Raw genomic sequence first — 26,902 nt, forward strand, 5'->3', positions numbered from 1 at the left:
TAATTACAAGTCATAGAACCCCTTGTCAGTACTATATAGCACCTCTTTTGCTTCGCACACACCCTATTCTGCGGTGTTGTAAAATGAATCAAATCTAATTCTGAATTTTGTTGATTATTACATTTCTAGAAACAACTGTACTCAATCATGTTGAAATCTGAGATTCCTCTAATCAAGCTAATTTAGGGTCACGTTCACACCCCTGGTTATAAGTGCTCAGCATTACCTAAGAAGACCAGTTTATATCAGGTGCGGTTAGAAAATCATGTTTCTATATTGCACTTCTCCTTCAGTGGGGAAAAAGGTAATGTAAAGAAGCTAGAGACAGTGTTGCGCAGTTCAGAAAAGGTAGCAGGGTCTGTTGGGGGTGTGTGTGAGCGTGTTTCTGAAATAGCACGTCACAGGGGCGAGTGAGTGAAATACAGGGAGAAAGCGAGAGACGGCATGTTAGGGGATAGTAACAGATGTCCTTAATGTCTGACACTCCAGAACCCTGCTGACACATTGGCTTAGACACACACATGCACACACACACAGGCCTAGTACATTCACTTCCTCCCACTTAATACATTTGCATTCAGTAACATATGGCTGTGCTTTTGGATAGGCTCTGACAGTCTAGTCGTTCTTCCAGGTGAGAATATCAGCCGGATCTGCTGCAGCTCCTGGCTGCCATCAACCCTTCCTCTCTGAAACGGAAACCCTTTTTTTCTGTGGACAACTGTTTTATTTGGAATACAGTCTGCACTGGGGAGGACACCAAGTAATGGTTAAAGAACAAGTACACAATATTCCTCATACCCTCAGCAAGACGTGTTGAGCAGGTGGAGTGGGAATTTCTTTATTATTGTTATTATTATTATTATTATTATAAAAATCTTTACAATAAAAAGAATTGCATGCTTTTTATGCTGGTCTGTGTAGATTTTTAGTGGCCTAATGTTGGTCTGATGACTGCGGCCCAAGACTGCTGGTGTTCATACTCAGCCCTGGCTCTGTCAATGAGGTCTGTGTAGCTTTTTGATGGTCTAGTGTTGGTCTGGTGCTGGTTTAACTGTTCACTCTCAGGATGCCAATTCTGGTTGTCCACCATAACAGCACCTAACATATGCTGGTATTACTGGTGACCAGCCATGCTTGTGTACGCTGTTTCTTTATTTCCAGCAGGGCTATTCATTGTCACAGGAGTTTTATAAACTCATATTTGCACTTCTAGACTAGTAAATGTGTCTATTTGACAGCTTTCTATATCTTTACATCAGGAGACTAGCATGCTAATGTTACATTTTCAGTGTAGACCTGGGTTGGGTTGGTGGGGCCCAGTGGAAGATCATCTTATGGGGCCCAAAATCCCTGGCCGCACCACTGAGGGATTTAGGATTATTGTTTTTTACCAAGCTGAGTAATCTTTGCTTCCAAGATTTGCCTGTATTTAACACAATCCATCATTCCTCCTACCAGCAGAATGTTCCCTGTGCCACTGGCTGCAACACAAGCCCAATGCATGATCAATCCACCACAGTGCTGAACAGATGGAGAGGTGATTTCCTGCACTTTTTTCCCCCCCCAAACATACTTTTGCTCTTAACGGCCAACACGACATCAACCAGCAAAGACATATTAGGTGACCATATTTTGCTTCTTCGGTTGTGCACTGGAGCTATGGGGCAAAAACGTCTAACAAACCAAATCTTTTCTGTTAAACCGTGCCCCCACACTCATCATAGCCCGCTCAAACCACAGCCAGGCCTTCATTAAGATGGTGCAGATCTATTAACCTGGACACACAATCACTTACTGTAAACCTACTGTATTAACCAGACCAAAACTTCACCATGGAACTGAACACTGGTGAGAGCCATATTAGAAACAATGCAGCTTTGTTTATTGTCATGGTTGAAGATTTGAGTGACTGTTGACTTCCAGTGTTTGACAGCACCATCAGCCTTGTATGTGCAGGACTAAACTAAAGAAGTAAATATTGATTGTTTGCCTCGGAGGTAAGTGGAAAAGTATATTTTCCCTTAATAATATATAGGTCAAAAAGGGATGTTTAATAGGACGTCATACGTATTCTCCCTGACAGAGAATCAACACTAATAAATAAGTTCTCTGATAGAATCGGTTATTCCTGAGTGAGCTTCAATAGCTTTGCCAGTCACAGAAGCCCTACTCAAATCCTAAAATCAACAAACATCCAAATGCAAATGATGCACTACATCAACAGCCGCTTTTCCAGAGCACACTGCTGATTATGCTGCTTCTCTAAAGCTTCAAAATATTTTGCTGAAGGACAAACACTTTCTCTTAAACAAGTGAGTACAATCAACGCAGGATTTTGCTTGGGGGATGGGGGTAATGTGTGTTTGTATACCACTGCACCGCCATGCTTTTTTGGAACAAGCACTCCTAATTCTACAGTAAAACATGAGCTTGCAGGACTGATGACAGGCTCTCTTTACCAGAGGCTACCATATATCTCCTACAGTGACCCAAATGCCATCCAGGTCAGTGTCAGTTCTGTCCACAGTTAGTTGAGGACAGGGACAGTGTAGCCAGTGATGCATTAACACTACTGCAGGGGATCTCTGCAGTAACTGCATTCATTAACACTGTACACAATAGTGGCTATTAAATAAGCACTGAAATACAGTAAAAGGTGGGAATTATCTGCATAATAATAAATTATTCATAATAATAATACTACTACTAATAATACTAATAATACTAATATTATTATTATTATTATTATTATTAAGTAATACCATTATTACATAAATGACCAACCTAGTTGGTTACCCTTGTATTCCATTTGTATTAATCATTATTGGAATAATAACAATACATTATATTAATACTACTAATAATAATATTTTTATTAATAATACTGTTAATATTATAAACCAGTAAGAATGCTGTGTTTGTACATAAGTGTGGCATGAAGAAACACCGCGCGCACCTTCTCCATTGGCGCTGAGCAGAGGGGGGTGGCGGAGGGGCGGAGTGCGCGCGCTTTGTGACGGAGAGAGACCGCGCGCGTTCCACACTCAGCACGGAGCCGCGCGCGCGCCACAAGCGCTCAAACGCTTGAGCAGGAGCAGCAGCAGCAGCAGCGGCGGCGGCGATAGCAGCACCCGCATCAGCAGAGTCAGCTTCAGCGCGAGGAGCGCGTGCAGCAAGCACTCAGGTAGGCTCGCCCTCGTTCCGAGTTTGCGTGGCGATTCGAGTCTGTCCGCGCGCTCTCCGGCGGGAGAAAGAGCGAGGGGTTAGACTTCATCGTTATTACTATTACCGTTATTATAAGAGCACGCGCTTATAATTGGCAGCCCAGCGGTGGAGACGATGCTGTGGATTACTGAGGCAGTGGCACAGGAGGACTGTCAAATGAGCACGTGTGTGTGTATTACACATCCAGAAGCACCTTTAGATGCTGGAAGTGTGTGGAACAGTGCAGGAGTGGTCCTGAGTGAAGCCCCTCTGATGGGCCAGAGAGAGAGAGCGAGTTGGGGGGAGAGGGAGTGCGCGCGCGCGCGCGCGAGAGAGAGAGAGGGGTAGGTGTACAGTGTGTTTGGGCTCTCTAATCAACCTGTTAGAGAACAGTAGATCAGAGCGGTGCACCTGCCTCTCTCTCTCCATGCGCATCAGTAAATATCTGCTGAAGCGCTTTACAGCTGGAGAGCCTAATGAACTGTAATGCAGGCTTCAGATCAGCACGAATGTGAGGTTCTGTCTGTTCCAGGACTCTGCTGGTTCTGGACAGCCAATGCCGATTCCTACTGGATTACAGTGCTTTCAGTAGAATGGTCATGGTACATCGCAAAGGATCTCCAGCTCCTTTTGCTGTTCATCGATCATTAACTAAGCTTTTTTGTTTAGTATTTTTTACAAAAGTTAAAGATCAAGGTTTGCAGAGAGAGAGAGAGAGAGAGAGAGAGAGAGAGAGAGAGAGAGAGTAAACGAGTGAGAGACATCGAAACAGAATGCACTGTGGCAGTGCATTGTGTGTTGAAGCTGATTTACAGATGCAGAGAGATCAGATCCAGATGAAAATGATCACAAGGTGTGTGGTAGCAGGTGGAGTGTGCAAATGTGAGCGTGAAAGAGGGTGTGCGTGTGTGTGTGTATATATATATATATATATATATAAATACATATATGCATAGTGATAACCTTGCTATCTTTCATCACATTCCCTCGCCTCTCCTCTTTCTTCCTGCCCTGTTGGTGACAGCCAGGAAACAGTGGGGATTTTGTACACCAGCCAGCGTGAGCTTGCAGCCATGCCAGTGCAGTGGGCATGGCATAGAACATACATAGCATGAAGCTACTGTACCATACACACATATATAACACACACCCACTCAGACTCAGAGTGTGTGCAGAGACAGTTAAGAGCCCAATAGGGGCAGCTTAGTGGATGCAGGTATCGAACAAACAACCCTGTGATTAATAATCACAGTTCACCTCTTTTAAACACTGAGCCACCACTGCCCACTAGTAGGCTGGACCTCAATCCCAGCAAGGGATGTATTAACAGTGTGCTGTCCTCACACACTTTCACACACTTGTGTTTTTGTTTTGTTGTTGTTGTTTTCTGGAGCGCCACATTCTCACAGTTTTCACATCCTCCCACCAAGCCTGTGCACCTTAATAACCCCCAAGTGTTACTTTTCTAATAATACTCTGTCTGAGATCCAGGAATGGTTTGAACGCAGTGTAATCGCTGTTACACGCTCACTGCTGAGCCCTTCTGCCGCTCACACACACGCACGCTGTGCGGAAGCACTCATTCAAACAGGCCACTACCCAAACTGGGAGCACAATAACAGCAACTCAACAACTCAACTCAGATTAACATGGTAGTCACACAGCGTGAACGAGCGCGATTAAAGCAGCTGCCTGATGCCTTTTCTCTGACACACACTCAGGGTCCTTCAAGCCCACTCTATTCTGGACCTCTATACGCCGCCTAATACGAATATAAACCGACTGCAGTGAACTCTGATAAGCTACCAGTGCACACGCTTGCTTTTGAGCATAAAAATAGCCTCATTATTATCCAACAGACAGCCATATACACTACCACTCACACACACATACATATATCTCCTCGCTTAAGCTTTTCAGCATCATCTCTACCTGCTGCATTCTTCCATGAAAAGAATTCCATGAAAAAATTCATTCAATTCAATACTAAAAATACCTAAACACACTAAACACCCACTGACTGAATCCAGCAACTGTCCATTGAGTTCTATCAGAACTGGGTTTCAACGCAACAGGTTTGCACTCATTTTTTTAGCACAGGGAAACGGTCTAAATGAACGTATGTGGTGGCTCAACCTGCACCACATCCACACGGCTGAATACAGACGAGCCTGAAAGCAATGGAGTAAAGCGCTCCTTTAACGCTGATCTGTGGTCAGCGGCTGCAGCTGCTTTCAATTCACGGCCAAATCCGAGAGAGCGCTGCGTGAGTCACTGGGGTCAGTGTGTGCTGAACGGCATGATAAAAATACTGCAGCCGGTACGCTGTGCGGATTACAGCGGAAAAACCCGCGCACAAGGAGTGGGCCTGCCTCACAGCTGACTAATGGCCTAAACGTCCTACATGCAAGATCATCAGGACATGCAGTAATACCTACATACACAGCAGCAAACAGTGTCTAGTTTTCTTGATACACAGCTGGATGTAAATATTTGGACTGTTCAAATGACATGTTTTGGTGTGTTGAAGTTAACAACCCAACTTCTAAATTCAATTTTGAACCATATTTATGGTCATATTTATAACCCAATGTGTTCAATTCAGCACTTAAACAGTAACTGTGCACTAAAAAGGTGTAGAAGTGTGCACTATGTAGGGGACCCACTTTTTTTACGTAGAAAATAAACAATGCATAGAATTTGGCTGGGGTTCCCAAACTTTCGCATAAAACTTTACCCAGGTTTAAAAACCACGGATAGTCACACAGCTTTTCCCACTGGGGACGTAAGTAGCAAAAAAAAAAAAGGTCACAGTGGAAGTCAGTAGCGGCTACAACCTCCCTGCTAATCACATCAGGGCAACATGTCATGATCTAAACCAGGGCTGCCCAAACACGCTGTTTGTGGAGATCTGCACAAACACAAAACTCTAGTTTTTAGTGAATTATTGAGCTGAACGCTACAAAGTACTTCTGAGGTTTCTGACAGATTTTTATCAGTGATTTATGAAATGGTATGTCCTAGAAATCTGAGCCTGGTCTTGTGTGACTGGAAGTAATTGCCCAACAGCATTGCAAAGATGGCCACCAAGTGAAAGGACTTTGGCCTCTGCCATCAACACCAACCAAACACATGCGTACAGCCAAAAAGACACTGTAAGCTGTGAGATCAGACTTAATTTCATGTTGCATGCCCACAAATCAGATACGTATCTGTTCAGGGACCACAGATGAAAATCACCCAAATCTGATTTGAAAATTTGCATTTGATTATTTGCCAATAATAATAATAATAATAATAATAATAATAATAATATTTTATTTTTAAATCTGTCACATTGGACATGAGACCATGAAAAACAAATTAGGATTCGCTGGTCCAAATCCAGGGTCATGCTGCCTAACATCAGCAGCCAGAGCTGAGAGAGCACAATTGGCCTTCTTGCTCTCCCTCTCTCCCCATATCACTTCAAGGTGATGCTGCCCGACGCTTCAGAGCTGGGTACCCTTCGCTTTCCTCAGAGCACATTGGTTGCCCGGTAATGTTGCATCAGCGACAGTTTGAAAAGAGGCTGGTTGTGCATGCGTCAGTCCTGACCATCCCAGTGTCAGGAGAATTACATGTGACTGGGGGAGAGTACTAAAAAAGGTATCTAAATTTGGGAAGGAAAATTGGGTTTAAAAAGAAATCTGATTTAAGTCACTTCAGCCTGGTAATGTGAACATAGCCCTTGTTTTCATGTTCCCAGAGATCAAACTCTTAACTAAACTGTTCGGTTTTGCATGATAGGAGCCACTGACATTATTCCATCCTACCTTTGCAAACACTCCCAGAAAGACCCGGTTATCTGTGATGCATGGGGAAAAGGAGACTAATGTTATGCTCGCTGTGAATGTGGCAAATCTCAACCAAAAACATGCATACACAAAAAGCACTTATGCTACACATAAATCCACGCAGCCTCATAGCAGAGCAGCCGTTATCGTTATATAACTCTACTTTATCAAGCACTACTGACTCCGGTGTTTACACACCCAAGCAGATTAAACTAGAGCACTTCTGCTACTTTGGAGTTAAAAGGTACAGCAGGTACAGATAACACTGGTTTATTACTGTTATTTATTTATTTTTTATAAAATAGCCATGTGTAAGGATGCTGCATGTATGGCTGTTGGTGTTCAGCAGATAAGAGCTGTGATGGGGAATCCTGCAGTGTTTGAATGGACAGTGTGTTATCCAGCACAGTGAGAGGACATTACCGCATCTATCTGTCTTTCTTCTCTCTCCCTCATACACACTCTCACACACACACGCACACACACTGGTCTCTCTCCGGAGAGGCCTCCGCTCCCGCACAACAATGAGTGGTTCTGTCTCATCTTCTGCCAGGCCAGGGTTGTCATAGACACCACCAAATGTACGTCAGCCCTGTTCGTTAATCAATGTGGCCATTTTAGTCATCGGCACCGAGTGATTTATTTCAGCCGAATCAAACGCGCTTCTGTCACACACAGACTTGCGGCTGCGCACTGTGCACGCCGGACAGCGAACCTGAAAGGCTGCGTTGTCCGCGAGCCTGGCGGCAGCGGCTAGCACTAGAGGTCAGGCCGGCTGGAGGCAGGCTGGCTGACCGCGCTGAGGTGAACCACAGCTCTGAGACTTTCTTACAATATTGCTGCGCGGCTAAAGGAATGTCCCAGACTCTATTAGCTGCCTGAATGGGCTGTGATGGAGTGAGGGGGAGGGAGGAAAGAAAAAAAGAAAAAAGTGCACGTCCACTCAGGAGGCACAGCGTTCACACTGTAGGCCATGTTTCTTTAAGACTTGGACACATGCAAAAAAAAAAGTGCATTGCTCATGCAAAAGCAGGTACCAGGTCAGACACTGGTCACTTGCTTTTCTACTCAAAGCAGTCCCGAGGCATGGCATTTGTTTTGAAAGTGTCGACAAGTCCAACTTTACCTCCAGTAGAGTTTTTCTTTTTTCCCCCCTGATTGAGATTGAGCTCCAGCAGCTCAGAATCAAACATTTAAGAATTCAATTTAAAGCTGTGGAACATCAAACACGAGCCTGTCAAACAACAGCCGTTGTAGACTGGACTCAGTAATATGTACAACATGGCTTTGTTCACACTGGCAGCTCAAATCCTTTCAAATTTACTCAAATTGAATGGAAAAAAAGCAGCATGAAATTTGATATTTTTAAACCGGATTCAAGCTATGCTTTTTTTTTTTTTTTTTTTTTTTTTTTTTTGGAAAGTTATAGCCAAAGTACACACAGTTGAAAAACAGATGTTTAACCCTCTGGATTCTAATAGCATTCCTTGATTTATGGATTTTTTTTCTTAAATTCACCTTTAAAGACACTTGAATATAAGACAACATTCACATGTTCTATATCAAAATGTTCAGAATAATCTCAATCTCTCTAAAATAAGACCCCATGTGACCTAAAGCACTGTGCGAGAAGGTTCTCTTACCCTAAATCTGAAAAACTGAGGCCTGATCTTAGAAATTCTTCATATTTCCTGTAAGAACGTACCTTTACTCATGTGGATGCATTGTTTTTGCTTGAAATAAGTGTATCCGGGTTCTTAGCTTCACCAAATTAGTGGAACTTATGAATAGAAAAGAATATAAACAGCGAGAGGCAGAAGGTGGCAAGTGACAAGTAGTTAGTTTCACACAAAAACGTAGACGGACGCATGAATTCAGCAATTACAGATGAGAGGAGAATGCCGGAGACACGAATCCACCAGTTGGACACCATGGGAGGCAAAGACCGGTATCTCGATCTGTCCTTATAGCCTTGTTACTCCAGATATGAGTGGTGTACAAGATGCAGTCAAATGTGTGAACCATATTTCTGCACTGTATTATTGCACAGATATTGACTGAAATGTTGAGAAACCTCAGATTTGACGCACTGGCACGCTTACAGACTCCAGAGGGTTAAGTGCTTGTGGGTGGCAGTTTTACAGTGAAATTTTACAGCCAGGATTGAAGCTTATACGGAGTCTCTAAATACAACTTTACAAAACTTAGCCTGCTTGCTAACGTTATTAGTGGATCAGGTATTGGCTATTTTAAGACTGATCTAGTTTGTTCAACACAACATCGTCTAGGTGCTGTACATGGACATTATCGAAACATCCTCAGAAGGTAATAAAGCAGTTCTAAAGCAGTATTCTAATGTTCTGACTGCCTCTGGGCTGTTTTTCCTCCAAACATGGGTGTGTAAAATGTGAGTGCATGGATGTTGTTTGTGCTTCCTTGCTGTTTTTGGCCCTGCCACCAAAAAAACATATCTGTGGCATCTTTCAGTCTTACTCTTTCAGAATCACAGCTGCTTAAAAGGGAAACCACCTAGGAAATGCCCTGGCAGACACCACTTACTCTTAGTTCATTTAAGTAGCTGTTTTGTCAGTGAACACTCTTTTATGGATAATAAAAATTCCCCAAACATCACCTATTAACGTCATGTTCATGTTCATGTTGTAGTTCATAAGTGCAGTGCTGTTGTGTTTGCACTCTCAGTGTAGCTGTAGTCATTAAGTAATGGTACATGAATGCAAATGATGAGCTTACCCCTTTAGGTCAGCTTAGAGAAAGCCTGCATTTGCCCTGCAGTGTGAACACAGCTATAGATGATGTACAGTATGAATGACTGCACTTTTCCTGGGTGAATCTTTGGCATCGTTTGACCTTTCTTACTGTGCTTTCTTTAAAAAGGCCTTTCGTAGTCTTTGTAAATGTAAACATGCTGCCCTTAAGTGGAGCAACCATCTAAGCTTCAATTCCTTGTGATGCCACTGCAAAAGAGCATTATTGGCTTCGCGCTCTCTGGGTGAGTAGGATGGCCATCCGTCTCCCTGATCACTCAGGGCTAGCCGCTGCGGGTGTCTTTTAGCTGATGTGACAGAATTGGCAGTTAGTGTTCTTCTAATGCATTCAGCAATACAATGACGTTGTGTTAGCAAGCAATTCAAAAATTACTGTGGCCTTTCACATGAATTGGAGGAACCAGGTGTCTTCATTCGTCCAGTTCTGGGAGCATCAAGCTAATGGCCAAATTGGGAGAATTGAGAAAAACATGATAGTATTATTTTGACTGCACACATTTTGGCTGTACAACTTTTTTACAAACCCCAGATTAAATAAATAATGCAGTACAGTCCCGTGTGCTGTTGTGGTAAAAGCATGTTTTGTTGACCTGCCAATGCTGTACTTGTTGACTCCAATCAGCAGTGAAGTGCGTATGAAGTATGTACACCCTAGAGACACACAACCACAGCACTAACTCACATAAGCTGACCCACACATCATCAACACTTAGTGCGTTGCTGCAGACCGACGACGGAATTCGGGATCTGAGGGGAATTCCATCTAAAAACATCATTAAATGTGTTTTTAAGGTCTCCCAACACACTCGAGTGTGTGCACACTGCTGTCAATGTTGCTTGTGCTACATTTATGCTACATGGAGACATTGCTCACTACGCAGACTAGCAAACTGATTTGTTTGGGGTTTTATCTCCTGCAGCCCCCAGTGGGTGTTTGTGACTGAGTGCTGGGTCAACTGTAGTGTTGTCGAAAATATTGATATATCAATACATACTGATTCTGAAATGGTCTTGATATTATTAGTGATATTATACAGCAGCAGAGAGCAAATTCAAGTCTTCTCCTGTGATCATTTTGGAGATACAGAAAAGTTTTGTCAAAGTAACATTGAGACAAAATGTTACTTAGAACAGTATTATTTTATAGACTAATTTTACTTGTATAATTATAACATTGCTGGTTTGTTATGGCTGGTGTTTTTGTATGGTAAGCACTGGCGTCATTGCTAGGTTATGTTTGTATGTGGCGGAGTAATATTTGAGGAGCTTTGGTCAGAGAACATTATCGTGCAATAAATATTGGCACTCCTAGAACGTGTCTTAGCCAAACACATTGCGGAGGGTCGGAACTAACTGCGGTTTAATATGCAACAGTGCTCAACTGTATCCATTACCTCATGTGTAGTACACTAGTTGATGAAATAGTCATTTACATTTAGCAGACAATCTTCTCCAGAGCGACTTGCAAAAGTGCTTCACTGTTTACTCAGAAAATATCCCTAGGCTAGTTTGTATTGGCTAGCATCCAAACGATCCCTCTAAGCTTAGATAGATACTACTAAGTACTAAAAGTTTGTTTGGAGACCATAATACTCGTCACTACACTTTGCCCGAGTACTCTTGGAAGGGATGGGTTTTCGGTCTGCGCTTGAAGACAGCGAGCGACTCCTAGGGGAAGCTCGTTCCACCATACTTCCCACATATGAGCAAATACTTGTATTAGCTTGCAGCAATTCCTTTTCTGATGTTTATGGAACACATTTACGAGTCGTAATCTTAAAAACACAACTCAAGCCGTCAAATGATTTTTCTTTCGAGTCAGACTGCCAGACTACTCTCCCCACCCAAACCTGTTATGTCATTACAACACACTTATAATTAACACACACACACACACACATACACACACACACACACACACAGTTAAGCAGAGGATCTTTTTTTTATTTATGCTTAGTGAATTCATCAAACTGATACTAAAACTGTAAAGTGAGCAAAACAGACATACACACACACACAAACACACAGACACTCAGCATGGTGCCTAGTAGTTTGGCTCTAATTGAGTTGTTAAAAAAAAAAAAAGTGCAGAGGCCTCCCATAGGAAGGCTAATCCTGTTCAGCTTAGCAGGGAATGTTTGTTGAACACGGTCGGTTTCACTCGCTGCTCTCTTAGTGGTGTGTGTTAAACAGGGGAACTCTGTTCACTGACCTAAATGCAAAAATTCCACTATAAACGGACAGAGTCTTCTTACTGAAGATGCAGCCCTGTGCGCTGTATAGGACCACCTTTCTGATTCGGAACCTGAGACGCAGATCAGCAAATCAACAGCCTCACTTCAGGGACAGATAAAAATAAACACCATTATTTGGCCACCTCTCTCCAATACTGCACTGTCTCAGAGGTGCGTGCACGTGCTGCACGCGTGTGTATTTATCTGGACAATTGTGTTTGATGTTCACGAGCATCGTCTGAAAGAGCAAGAAGTGTGTGTTATTCTAGAGAAAAAGGAGGAGAGGGAAGGGGGGGGGGAGATAATTATTTCAGAGAAAAAGACAAAGGATAAACGCAAGAGAGAAAGAAAGAGATGAGGGAGAGGTAAATAAAGAGAAAGAATAGAGAGAGTGAGAAAGTTGTCAGAAGTTGTCTGAGAAAGAAAGAAGTGTGTAAGAAAAAGAAGTGAGAGGTGTGTAAAAGAAAAAGAAGAAAGTTGAGAGAGCAATTGCAAAAGCAAGAAAGCTATAAGTGAGAAATATATGAGAAAGAAATCACAGACAGGAATGAATGAAAGGAAAAAATGAGAGAAAAATTACAATGAAGTTAGAAAATTAGAGAAAGACTAGAAAGAAGGACATAAGGAAAATTTATATGAGAATGTAATGAGATAGAAAATAATAAGATGACATGGGGGAGAGGAAAACAAGAGAAAGCAAGCAATATGAGAAACACAAATTAAAAATAAAAAAAAACCTGTGAGAAAAACCAAAGGGAGAGACACCTGAGTGAGAAAGAGAAATGAGAGAAGACAGTGAGAAAGCAATGAGAGAGATATAAGAGAGATATATTTAATCTAAAAATTCATTAGAGAGAAAGAGCTAGAGATTAGAAATACAGGGAACGAAATGGGAAAGAAAGAAATGAGGTGTATGTGAGAGAAACGCAAGAGAAAGGTTTAAGAAAAAGCGAAAGATGACATAGCAAGAGAAAGACACAGAGAGAGGGAGAGAGAGAGAGATTAGGATTTGTCGGTGTGTTAGCAGGTGTGTCAGGCTGTTCATGCAGCATATTTGCAATAAAAGAAGGAAAACACAAAAGCCGGAAGAAGCGCGCGCAGAGGAGGAGTGTGGGTGTGTGAATGTTGGTGCAGACGGAAGGACGGACAGTGAGGAGCGGAATAAGCAGCAAACAGAGACAGAGAAGACCCCGTTAAAATAACAGCAGGAGATGAGATCAAATCTAATCTAACTAATATGACATGAGAGGAGAAAGAGGAAGAGCAGGGGAAGAGACTGGAACAAGGATGACAGGATGAGCGTCCTGTTTATAGCATTTACCAGTTCATTAAAGAGAGAGAGAGGGGATAGAGAGAGAGAGAGCGAGAGAGAGAGAGAGGGGAGAGAATTGGGGGAGAGAGAGAAGGCATAAATTATTTTAGTCGCAAAACACTGCATCAAATTTAATGGGTTGTATTTATACAGTGCTGTGTCAGGTGTGTGTGCACGTCAGGTGTGTGAGTGTGCGCAAAAGTGTGAGCGCGAAAGCAGGAGAGAGGGAGAAGAACGAGAGAGATAAAAGAAAAGGGAGGGACAGAAAAAGTGAGGGAGAGGGAGAGAGAGCGAGAGCACAAGTGTTTGAACTAGAGATGGTCTGACAATGTGACAATTATTCTAGGCTGAGAGTAACCATGAGGAGATTGGATTCAGAGGCATTTGATTTGCTACATACAGGGCATCAAACACACACACACACACACACACACACACACACAGCTGGGAAAAACAACTAAATCTGGTGTCTACTGCAACCACTTGTAAATGCATTTTCAACCATTAATAGATACAAGGCCACCCCAGACCAAGTGCAATCAATATTCATCTTAATTTTCATCAAAGAGTGAAGCTTTGGTTCTACACACACCTAGTGAATTGAGCAGCGTGGTTTACACCGTTCACATTACTTTTAATAATGCCTCCAGCAGCCTCATTCCAGACCCGTTCATTCATTCATCTGTCCACAGTGTTGCCACAGCCATCTGTGGCAGAGAGCCCTAGGCCCCTTTTCCACTGCAGGATCAAATGGTTATTAAGGCCACGCCAGTGCAGAGCCGTTACACCGTTTTCTTTTTTCATTAAGCTGTTCTGCTAATGCTAGCTAACTTACTAAATCCATCATTCGTTTTTTAGCATTGTGATCTGCCACAGTAACTATGTTGGACGAGGCCAGTAGCAATGGCTGCACTAAAGTTGCGATAGTGATGTTTCACATGCCTGCTAGACAGTGCGCTAACGTTGTGGTAGCAATGTTGGATGGGGCCCGTAGCTGGCGTGCTAATGCCACTGTAATGATCGGTGCACTTAAATGCTAAAACTGAAAAACATTTATGAGCTTATTAGATACAATCCATTTTCTGTACTGGAAATGAAAAGACAGGATCTTGCAGCACAAATGTGACAAATAAGGAGCCAATCAGCAGATCCATACCTCATTAAGTCCTCCCACCGAAAAGTTCTGTGGCCCCAAGTAGAGTTAGCTAACCATGCCTGGAATTCTGGGCTCAGACTGGTTTTTAAGTGCTCTGTGTGTGTCCGTATGGAAAAGCCACAGGAACGGTTATCCTCAATATTCAGAACCATTTAGCCCTGCAGTGGAAAAGTGGCCTTAGACAGCACAATTGCCCTAGCTCTCTCTGGGCGGGTAGCTCCTTTTCCCCCCATCATTAATTGTGAATGCCAGCCAGCACAGGTATCCTAGACCCCGTTAACACCTGCTCACTTTTTGCATTCCAAATATCAGGATTATACCTGGATAAGGCCAAGCCACATAAAATTGCACTGTTCACTAATGTAACAGATTTGGCAGTTAGTGTTCTCCTCCAAGCGTGCTAAGCTGTTCACTCGCACTGTGTAAGCAGCTATTAAGAAAGAAGCAGTTGTAGGAAGCCTGCGCTCCCAGCATTGGTCACATCATGTGTTTAGGTAGAATACTAGCTAGCAGGTGGAATTTTGGGAGACAGATTAGAGGGGGGTATTCTGCTCCAAAACAGCCTGAATGGTTCAGAGGTGAGAAATGTTGTATGCGTGAGAGTTTATGTATGCGTGTCTGACAGTGCAGTCATCCCTGTTAGCCCCCTTCTACACACTTTACAGCACAGTTTTTAACAGCACACTCTTACCTTCGGTAGCACACCCTGCATGCTCTGGAGAAAGTAAATTCTCCAGCAGGAAATGTTCTGAATGCAGCTTTAAATCCATGATACAGACAGAACTTCAGCTTAGGCTCACCCGAAGATGACACACACACACAAACATACACGGCGTGTGTGCAGTGCATTAAATCCTTAGACAGAGCTGGATTATATTATGTGCATGTGTGTGTGAAAGAGAGAGACAGAGGGGCAGTGATAAAACTGGTTTAAACCATTTCTCTGAGCAGCAAGTGTGTTTTATCCTGTAAAACAACTGTATAACATGCACTATGTCCAAATGTTTGTGGACACCCTTCTAATGAATATATTCAGCTATTGTAAGTTGTACCCATAGTCGACACACACAGCTTGTCTAGTCCCTGTAGAAAGATACTGCCAATAAAATAGGACTCTCTTGAGCAGATAAACATGAACCTATTGGCACCATGCCTAATGCCAGACGTGGGCTAGAGGGGTATAAAGGGCCCCACAGCAATGACCTGTGAAGCAGAGGAACTGGGTTTGCTGGAATGATGGTTCGTGTTCCACCTAATACTTTTGGGATGAGTTGGGGGTGAGGCTGGGTACTGATTAACACACATCCTCACGACAATGCTCCAAAATGTAGTGGAAAGCCTTTTCTGGACAGTTGAGACAGTTACTCCAACAATTGCCAATAAAGCAGGATAAACTCTTTGCTCTCATATTTTCCAGAAGCGCCCTCGGATACAATTAAGAATTCCTAGTGGATTCTATGTTGGAGAGCTTTTCAGGCCCTCCTGCAGAAAAGCAGCCTCCAATCACCTCCATGCTTCACAGTTGATATGGGTTCTTGTGCTCAAATGCTGTGTCTAGTTTACGCCAAACATGTCCTCTGTTGCCGTGTCCGAATAATTTAACTTTGGATTCATTTGTTCAAAACACTTTTTCCAGACGTCCTGGTCTTGGTCTAGCTTGCTCAGATGTTTTGAGACTTCGGACAGCAAGGGTTTCCTCCTTGCACACACCCCATGGAAATCAAATGTGTGTGGTCTCTTTCTGATGGTAGATGCTGACCTCAGTTCAGTAAGAGCTACCTGTAGAATCCCGTGATGACAATGTAGGATTGTTGGAGACATCTTGACGCATTTTGTGGTCTGCTGCTGGCCTGAACTTGCTAGAACGGTCTGACCTGGCCATGTTGACAGTTTTTAATTATTTAGCAGACAGGGAACAATCCCTTTCTAGATTTTTTATGCATCTATCAACTTTTTTTTTCTCTCACAGTAAAATAGTATTTCTTTTCATTACATTTTACGATTTTTAAAGACATGTTTCTAGTTGTATGTGTTTAAATTAAAAAAGACATGGGGTGTCCTAACCTTTTCAAACTACTGTGCAGAATATAGAATAAATACAGCAAATAGTAAGACCAATCTACTGTATGCTCTGTAACGTTAGGTTTGAAATATCTAATCATTACTAGTCATTGATAACACTGATGATTTAAAAGGTAAAATGTACCATGAAACAGTTAATTGGCTTGACATTTGAGCTCCTCATTTACATCACTTGATTGAAAGAAGCAAAAATGCAGAGCTCCCAAGTGGCCCATACATCTAAGCGTTGGCCCCAATGATGCTACAACCATCCGAGAGAGCACAACTGAACTCGTTAACCTCACTTTCTCAAGGACCTCACTTTCTCCTCGCCAGTATGGGCATCTGTTAGCTTAGTTGGGGTTACACTACAATATTTTTTACCCTGATGATAGTCTGTTGAGTCTGTGCTGGGTGGGTCTAGTCAAAGATTATTTGTCAGTCAGAGTTGACAGAGACAGAATCAAATAGTGTGTGAGCGGCATAGACTCATATTTTTGGTCTCCCATTCTTTCTTAGTTTCTTTTTTTAATTTTGCGTTCAAAATGACGCAGCAGCTACATTCTGGAGCTAGTACGTGCCCTATATTGCAGCATTAAATGTGGGGCAAAAATAACCTTCCGTTAACATCTGCCTCACCTCCAACTTCCTCTGCACTCTGTAGAGACCATACTGACCCATTCTTTCCACCCACAACCTCACCCAAAGGCATTTTCACATTTCTTTCCTTTTGGGCAAGTGCAAATGATGGCGTAAACAATGACAGCAGCAAGCTGTTATACTATCATGTTTAATCTACGTCTCCTAGATAAAGCGAGGCACACGTTTTTGGAAAACTCGATGGGGAAATGTGAGAAACCCAGTGTATAATTTGCGAGTTTAGGAGATGTGTAGTGTACCCAAGGCTTAACGCAACAGAACTGGCAGTTAGTGCTCACCTCCAAGAGTGTTCACCAGCAGTTTTATTAATGGATCATCTAGGCATTCGTGGCTAGAAGTCCAAAGCCGTTCTCACATATGAAAATGTCTGGCGATTCAGGCCTGGACAGTATCGTAACGTAGCGTACAGCTGAAGATTTTTCCTGTTTTAGACGTGCCTTACTAAAGGAGGCACAGCATGACACAAAAAGTATGCAATAGAAATAGCACAGGATCTTGGTTTTGTGCCAGCTTGAGAAATGTCAACACACTCCCTGTGATTTCTCTAAAAAATTACCTGCTCTTTTTACACATGGGCTCACTTATACCTTACCTGGGCAGGCATGGTGAAGTCTGGGTAACGTCTGGTACGACTTTTCCAGATATTTTCGTTAACACATACAGCTATTAAAAAGTTGTAGGTTACCATGAATGTCTAAAAGGGGCCCAAGAAAACAGGATATGGCCTAATTAACTCAGAAGAATTGCATGCTAGCCTTTATTCTATAGTGCAGCTAGCTTTGCATGATACAGTGAGTCCTAACTAGTGAGTGGGATTTGGAAATACTAATTTTGGGAGAAACAAAAAACCTATGTGAAAAGTGTAGAATCAGTTACCATCACAGTAACACAGTAACGATCATGTAAAACTGCTCCATTGTTTCTGCACCTTTAACACTGAGAAAAAAAGGGCAGTGCAGAAAATCTGCTGTTATGCTCCTGATAAATGAACAGGCCACAAAAAAGGAAATTAATTAAAAGTTTCCTTCACTGGAAATTATGAGATGTTAAAAGCACAGTGCGAACAAACACACACACACCAGAATCTCAAACAATCTAAAAGTAAAGATAGCGGCCTTGTCCATCTCCGTCACATTCAAAGCCAGAAAACCGTGACTGTCCTAAAGAGACTGCTGAGTTTTTTTTTGTGTTAAATGCATAGTTGTCTTGTATGGAGTGTGGGTGAAACTCATTCCTCACACACCAGGAGCCAGTTACATCTAAAAGCAGGCAGGAAAAAAATAAATCAACGCATATATTAATGTTTCACAATTAGCGCTGTAAACAGAGCAGAGAGAGAGAGAGAGAGAGAGAGAGAGAGAGAGAGAGAGAGAGAGAGAGAGAGAGAGAGAGAGAGAGAGAGAGAGAGAGAGAGAGAGAGAGAGAGAGAGAGAGAGAGAGAGAGAGAGAGAGAGCACAGAACAGTGAGCTAGAGAGAAAAAGAAAGAGATGCAGAGAGAAAGCAGAGATAGACGGAGGAACGAGAGAGTGAGTGAGATAGAGAGCAAGAGAGAGAGAGACACACACACATGGTAAAGTGTGGAGAAATTACTGGAATGGAAAAAACAAACAAACTAAAACAAAAACATAGCACCTCTCTTTCCTCCCTGCCTTTTACCCTTTACCCTCTACCTCTCATTCCCTCTCCTCCTCTACCCCTCAATCTCTCTCTCTCGCTCTCTCTGTAGTTGTTCATGCTAAAAGGCTGCTGTGTGCGGCTGTGTGTTGAGAGGCTGGTCACATCCTTCTGTCTCTGTGTGTCTCCCACCGATTTCCCTCCCATCACCGAATTATCCTTGATTACCTTTAGCTAATTATCATCAGATAATACACGCAGACACTCTCTCTCACACAAACACACACACACACACACACACACACACACACACACACACATTACTATTCAAAGCCACAGGCGGTTTAAGATCTAAGCCATCACCAGGCTGTACGGGGGGAAGAAACATGGTTTCCAGACACCTCTCATCAAGGTGTTTGTGGCGAGTACCTGTCAAAGCACCTCTGTGTAGCAATTACATTCCTTCTCCTACTTCTGAATGGTACATAATTAGCTTGAGCTCTAAGGATGGGGTTGATATAGAAACTCTGAAGCTTCGTTAGCTGATGATAGTGATGTGGAACATCTATTAAGAGGAGAGTGCAGAATATTCAAGAGTGGTGCTCTGGAGCACACTTCCATTAAATGATGGTTCTGAAGCTGCGGCACTGCGAAGCACCAATGTCATTAGATCTAGCCTATGCCACACCTATGCACCTTATTCTCTATAGTAAAACCTACATCTATAAACGCTTCAATAAGTCTGCACAATATGGACCAAAAATATTAAGATTGTAAAATTACAGCCAGTGTGATGTTTGCTTTCAGAGTTTGCCGTTTTGTATTTAGTTGAATCCATTATTCCATCAACCAGTGAAATCTTCCCCGTGCCACTGGCTGCAACACAAACCCAAAGCATGATGGATGCGAGACTTGTTTCCAAAATGCATCAGGCTTCATCTGAAGATGTGAATGCAGGAAAGGATTTCTTCTAATGGAATATGTAAATGACTTATGTTCTGATTGGCTGTACCTACATTCAGCTAATACCATTGATGTATGAGGGGAGGACTAGCCTACTGTTAGCTGAAAAGTCAATACAAGCCATATTTGCAGCTAATTTTCATACATGGCCAGTATGGCCTGAGAGTGAGTGGTGCATATGATACCTTCAGTTATCTTTACAATCGAAGATACGGGCCGGTACTGACGTGGGGGCATTATTAAGGGAAGACTGCAGAATATTCTAGAGCTCTCAAATATGCTCTAGAATAAAGCTCCACTGATGACAACTCTGAGGTTGAGGACAAAGCTCGAGTAGGATTCTGTAGCTCACAGGCTTCCAGTACCAGCTTCAGATGCGCGTGCTGATGTGAGTGCTGAAAAACATCCTGACACACAAGCATGCCCAGCGGCCACTGCTTTAGCGTCACCGCGTCCGTCTCCAAAGCGGCACTGGGAGACAGGCAGAGACGCGCACACGTCCGTGCGTGCGCTCCCTGGCTGGCCTTCCACCCCCACCCACGCACGCAGTATCCAGTACAGTAGCCGAGCCCTGAGGGATACATTCCAATCATCTTACATTAACCAAGAGCTTTATTACCATTCTCATGGGCTGGTGACCAGACAGGAACACAAATCACTGTTTGTTTACACTGTTTCACGGCCCTATATCACAACGCCATTCATCAAGCCCTGCCCTGAATTAATAATGAGCTGGATCTGCAGCGGGATCATTTTTTCATGATGTACTTTAGTAATATTTTATGACAAAGCAGTGTGAGGAATGAGATAGGCCATTAACTTTTCATGTTCCTTCATGATCTTAAGACAAAGCCCAGTCAGTGTGACTGCGGGTGCCTATGCGTGTGTTTGTAAGTGTGTCAGTGTGAATTCAGGCTCTGTTGGGCTTAAACCCTACATGGCCTGACAGTCATTTCGGTCTCCAAATTTCATTCCAATGGATTCATCAATCTTCCTTCTTCTCTTTACTTCTCCATCTGCCTCTCCCGCAAGCAAGCAAGCTCTCTCACTCTCTCTCTCTCTGTGTAAATGAGAAATTGAAAAGCAGAGTTGGGGGGGTTACGTGCACAGAGTGGTTAAGTAATTTCTCTCTCTCTCACACACACACACACACACACACACACACACACACACACACACACACACACACACACACACAGGCGCACACGCACGCACGCACTCACGCACGCACACTACTGTTCTAACATACAAAGCACAAATTTGTCACATTTCCCAGCCTGTAGCGCACACACACACACACCTATCACAGTCTTCCAGGAGAGCACAATTTTCTGAGAGCTACTGAAGCTGAACGGCCTGATCTTTCTACAAAATATCTCTGTGCCATCAGCAGCAGCAGTGTGTTGTGAGCAGCAGATGGTAAATTGCATGGATACACTCTCGCAATCTCCCATAGTCAGGGTCAAAGGTCAGAAGTTTCACCAGGTGCGACAGCAGCCCTGATATACACCCCTAACAGATCTCATTATTACACTCACATAACACAACACATAACTGAAGTGCACACGCGAGAGGGAGCGAGAGCATGAGAAGGTGGTGGACAGAGAGAAAAAAAGAAAGAGGGAGCGCATGAGAGAGGGAGCGAGAAAGTGAGAAAGAATAGAGTGTGAACGAAAGAGTGAGAGCAGGAGGGAGAAACATGAGAGAGGGAGAGAAAGACTGTGTAAGTGCACAAGAGAGAGAAGGAGAGAGTGCAAGAGAGCAAAAGAGGGAGCATGAAATAGTGCAAGAGGGTGAGAGTGAGCAGACACGAGTGTGTGAGAAAGGGGGGGAAGAGTTCTCTTGGTGTTCTAATGATTTGGCAATGCTGTGCTAATTACAGTGAGGCCAATAAAGTTATCTTGAACTGAAATGAACTGCAACAGTAAGAAAGTCAGAAATTGAGGAGACAGAGTGCAAGCGAGAGGGACTGTACAGAGCGAGAATGAAGAGGTAGAAAGCAAGTGAGAGCCCAGCGAGAGCATGGCGAGAGAGAATATAAACAAAGAGCAAACGAAAGTGAACATAATGAGATAGAACGCACACAGGAGCACGATGAGAGGGAGAGAGGGTAATAAAGAATGAGAGAATAAAGAGAGTGAAAGTGACAGCATACACAGTGAATGAAGAAAGCATAGGAAGAGAATGTGCGAGAGTGTACAAGTGAGCGACAGCATAACAAGAGAAGACAAAGAGCAAGCAAAGAGAACATAAAGAAAAATATAGCAAGAGCAAGCACAAGAGAGTGAGAGAGGGAACAGGTGAGAAGCATAGGGGGGGTGAGGAGAGAAAACATGCGAGAGGTGAGAGGACAGAGTAATGGGAATAAAAACGAAAGGGGGGTGGGGGGGATGTAGAGCATGAACTATAAAGCACAGTGCATCGTGAGTCCACCGATCAGCAGTTTGTGTGTCTGAATATTCCCCTGCAGCTGCTGCTGCTTCTGCCGCTGCCTTTTCACACCAACTTTCAAGCATCGATTGGCTAAAAATCCCCAAATACATTATTGATTTTAATTAGCCCACACATTCATTATTACTCGGCTGAAGCTTCATTCCTTTTGCATTAACTCAGAGAGCTGGAAATGTTCACAGTCTCCCCACGCAGGCCAGTATGGCTCTCCAGTGATCCATTTCCTTCTGTCTCGCTCCGCTTTGCCCACACTGCGCACTGTACATCAGGAATATTGTTTCTGAACGCCGCTTCCCTCTGATTGGAGCCATTACGGTGGAACTCAATGGTCCCCAGAAGAGACTTTAAAAATTACAAACTCTTCCACAAACCCAGCCACATGTTCCGACTGGGAAATACAGCACGGCACTACGGAGAAAGAGAACAGCCGCGAGTGTAAAACTCCGGAGTCCCACAACAGCCATTGCTGCAAACATAAACAAGAAACAATCAAACAAGCACATGCTTGGCTCCAAGTGGTCCAGTGGTCTAAGGCGCTGCCACTATGATCTGAGGATCACTGGTTTAAATCCCAGCCATCAGCAGCCAGGGTTCCTAATCTGCAATTACCCACAACTGTATGATGTGTCCTTTCTGCTGCATGGTGCCAAATATGCTTGTCAGGGGTCTGAGAGGGGGGGAAGGCGCTGCTACGATTATCTGAGGATCTCTGGTTGAAATCCTAGGTAAACATCAGCAGCCAGAGTCAGAGAGAGCACAATTGGCCTTGCTCTCTCAGGGGTGGACTGGTGGCACTTCCTCCCTACAGCACTCCTTGTGCCATTTGGACCAGCACAGGGATCTGTTAGCTGTTGTATCGGAGCTGTATGGGGAGCGGCACTTACCTCAGAACGTTTGGCAGTTCTGAGGAAAGTTCAAAAAGAGGCAGTGGCTGGCTTTACGTGTCGGAGTAGACGTGTGCTAGTCTTCACTGTCCTAGTGTTCAGGACTAGTGTTTACATGATCGGTGTTTGGGTAATTGGCATTCCGAATGGGGTAAAATAAATAAATAAATGATTAGAAACATGCACATGCTTGCTGTGAATTAAGCCTGGCTGAGATGTTTATCAATCCATAGAAAAGAGCCCTCGCGGTTTGCGCTCACGTAAAAAAAAAAAAAAAAAGATTATGTGGGGGTGTGGAGTGTACAGTGCCATCATTCTAAGCACTCCTTCAGTCCTGTCAGTAAAGTGACCCAGTTTGTATTTGTGTTTTGGTCTGGGCCATGGCTTAGAGCAGGCTGCAAAAGAGATTTTCCACTTAATTCTGCACACTGAACTCGACTTCCCTATATTCAAAGCTCCCGTTTTGACGAGAGCGGTTCTTTTAAGGTCGAGGAGATTTGAAAGTGGAGCAATCGGAATGCGAACAACTTCCGTTCTCAGTTGTGAATTCTGTCTCCTTCACAGGTGAAGCAACTCTCAAAAGTGACGCAAACAGCAGAACCGCAGCAGATGTGAGGACACACAGGCGAGACGATGAGGGCACCTCTGGATGTACAAAGACTTCCACCCAAAACATCGCTTATGAGGTGTATTGGCTTTAGGAGTTGGAACAAACAGTGACTGCTTTGACTGAACTGCTCTGAAGACTGGAAACTTTCACTGGATGGAGATATGCTTGTGTCAATGCCTACAATTCCCATAATTCCCATGAAGGCCACCAGAAATGGATGCCTTGGTTATCACTCGTTGAAGTGAATGGACATGCAAGGAGACTGAAGATTTCACCCATTTCCACCCATCTCAATTCCGAACATCGTCTGAAGCCACGTTCAGTAGTTCCAACCTTCTCAAGAAGGTACTGCAAAGCCCAAGGACCACCCAAGTCATTCTCACGAAAGCGTAAGATGCCCCCCTTTTTTCTCAGCATTTTGTTTCATGAGGGAGGAAAAATATGAGATATTGTATTGGTCAACAGTTCCACAGTTTCCCTGCTGGAATAGTTTAGATAAATGACCAGTCTTATAACTTATAAAATATGTAGACATGAAACTGCTGGTACATTAGACATGTCCGTGTGCAGAAATGCCATTTATACTGCACTCTTTACAGCAAAGGTGCCAAAAAGGGTTGTTTGCTCCATTGTTTGGACCTTTTGGATGCTTAAATGGTTCTTTGGTTAAAACCTTCTTTGGATTCATGGAAAAGCTTTTAAAAATGGTTCTTCATAGCAGCAAAAACGGTTCTTTTACTACTGTCACAAGTCAAAGAACCCTATATAGTGCTGTATAGAACCCTTTTTGCTAAGAGTGCAGAAGCAGCGTGTTAATCACTCAAGGAATACAACTGAACAGACACTGTGCTACCACTAAGGCCCGGGGGTCCTTAGTTCAAATCCCAAGCCATGCCACTTTGCCATCAGCCGCCCAGATTCAGAGAGAGCCCAACTGGCAGTGTTCTCTCCAGATGGGTAGATGGAGCTCACTCCCCTCATAACTCTTAAGCGATGTTGGCCGGCACAGGCGTCTGTTAGCTGGTGCAGTGGAGCTGGGCACCGGCAGCAGATTGAAAAGAGGCAGTGGCTGGCTTTTAAAGTATCCGGGATGTGTTAAGTCCTAACCTCCTAGTGATGGGAGCATTGCTAGCTCTAGTGCAGGTTAACTGCCAGTACCAAACAGGGAGATAAAGGAAACAATGGCGCAGGTCATTTACGCTATGTAAAGATTCTTTAAACCTTTAAACCCTGGATCTTTTTTTTTTATTGAACCAAACCTAGTTCATCAAACCTAACAGGGCTGCCCAGTCCAGGTCCTGGAGAGCTACCATGCATCAGAGTTTAGCTCCAAACCCAATCTAACAAGCTTGATCCAGGTAACAAAAGCTTTGAGGAGCATCCGAATAGTAGAGCCAGGTGTTCTGGACCTAAACAGTCCATGGAAAAAAACAGTCCAACCCTCAGAGGCACCTTTCATTCAGTGTTAATATGTTAACATTTGGTCATAGCTGCAGTAATTATCTGGGCAGCATACCAGGCAAAACTGCACAACTCCAGAGTTTGCCACGTCTTCTTAAAAAGTGGTCTCGGTGCAGTTGTTTTGGTCCGCATCAGAGTGAGAGTCCTGTATTCACATCTGCCCGAACTAATCGCACCAAAGGGTGAAAATGAACTAGAGTCTGATTTAACCAGGCTAAAAACTTTCAGGTGTGAAAACGCCCCAATCGTCGCTTGGAAAGAAAGTTCTTGACTAATTTTAAGGCTCTTCAGACCCAGACATCTCTATTATATCTCTCTGTTCTTTTCCACAGAAACAAATGTGATTCTTTTTCTACTACATCACTCAAACAATCTTTTATTTGTACCAACTTTAGTTTTTTTTAGTGCATGGCAACTCTATACAGTGCAGCCTTGCTAGATAAAGCAACCAGTGGAGTTACAGGCCTGGCGAGAGAATATCCAAACAGTGATGAAAAGGGCAAGAAAATTACGGCGAGGGAGCCGACACAGAGAACAGATGAAAAAGATCTATCAAATCAGGGAGACACGGCAGATGAGTAGAGATGATGAGAGTTAGCAGAGGAAGTGGGGGCGGCTAAGAAGACGGCCACTGATGAAAACATTTAAGCGTGGGAATGCGTTTAACTAAAGGATGGATGAAATGAGCTGGAAATGAAAGAAGGGGGGGGGGCAGGAGTGCAAGTGTGGTAGTGTGTGTATATGCATGTGTGTGTGAGCAAGAGAGAGAGAGAAAGAGTGTGTGTGTGTGTGGCTCTTATTCATTCAGGACGTGTAGCAGGTCAGAGAGTGGGTAGAAAAGCGTCTGCGGTTTGAAGGCGCACAGGTTTCATCTTATACGGCTTATTCTCACCATAATCAGACACACAGACCTGCAAACGCACACACTAACACACACACACACACACACAGACATGAGTGTTTTATTCTGTTGGCTAGAGCTAAATGGATTATGATGAAAGGGAATGACTGTGGCGCATTTTATTAGCTATGCAAAAGGGTGGCATCTCGACTCTGTCGTTTGCCTCCTGCGTTCACCTCCCTCCCAACACACACACACACACACACACACACACACACACACACACACACACACACACACACACACACACACGATTCTCTGCTGGAACACAAACACTGGCAGCCCAGGGAGACAGTTGATTTTATGCTAAAAATACCCAAAAGTATACACACTGAGCAAGCAATTAAAGATGACATTTAAATTGCTCTCCATTTTCTGCCAAAGTGCCTCATTTTGCAAACAGTGACGGTCTCAAAAAAGGAGCAACAGACAAAGAGCGCTCACCATTCAAACAGAAATGACGGCTCTAAAGATGATTTGATTTTTTTTTTTTTTTTAAGGAAGAAGAAGAAAATCAAAACGGGTTTACTAAATTTAAAGAAATCCATTTGTAAGGCAAATCCAGTCCCTTTTTAAATGCCAATCACACACCTGCTATGAATACCGTCTATTGGCATAGCAAACTGCATGCAAAATTGTTTCGCGTCCCTGTTCTCTCTGCCGGTGCCGCCTGCCTGTGTAAACGAGCTCGAATTAGTTTTGCATGAGAGCTAGCTCTGTTTAAGGGCTTGTTTTGCATGTAGTTGCTGCCTGAGGCAACAGCGC

General features: G+C 43.4%; 2 protein-coding genes across 5 annotated transcripts in view; one reads left to right on the plus strand and one right to left on the minus strand.

Moving 5' to 3' along the window:
* macrod1 (mono-ADP ribosylhydrolase 1) overlaps positions 1-26,902 on the minus strand; it is a 105,672-nt gene that overhangs the window by 53,821 nt on the left and 24,949 nt on the right. The window lies entirely within an intron of this gene.
* flrt1b (fibronectin leucine rich transmembrane protein 1b) overlaps positions 3,060-26,902 on the plus strand; it is a 30,273-nt gene continuing 6,430 nt past the window's right edge. Inside the window, exons 1-2 of the mRNA XM_072663965.1 lie at positions 3,060-3,187; positions 23,730-24,164. The gene's annotated coding sequence lies outside the window, so the exon portion shown is untranslated. The remainder of the gene's footprint in view (positions 3,188-23,729; positions 24,165-26,902) is intronic.

Source organism: Salminus brasiliensis, chromosome 19 (genome assembly GCF_030463535.1).
Source record: "Salminus brasiliensis chromosome 19, fSalBra1.hap2, whole genome shotgun sequence".
NCBI classification, from domain to species: domain Eukaryota; kingdom Metazoa; phylum Chordata; class Actinopteri; order Characiformes; family Bryconidae; genus Salminus; species Salminus brasiliensis.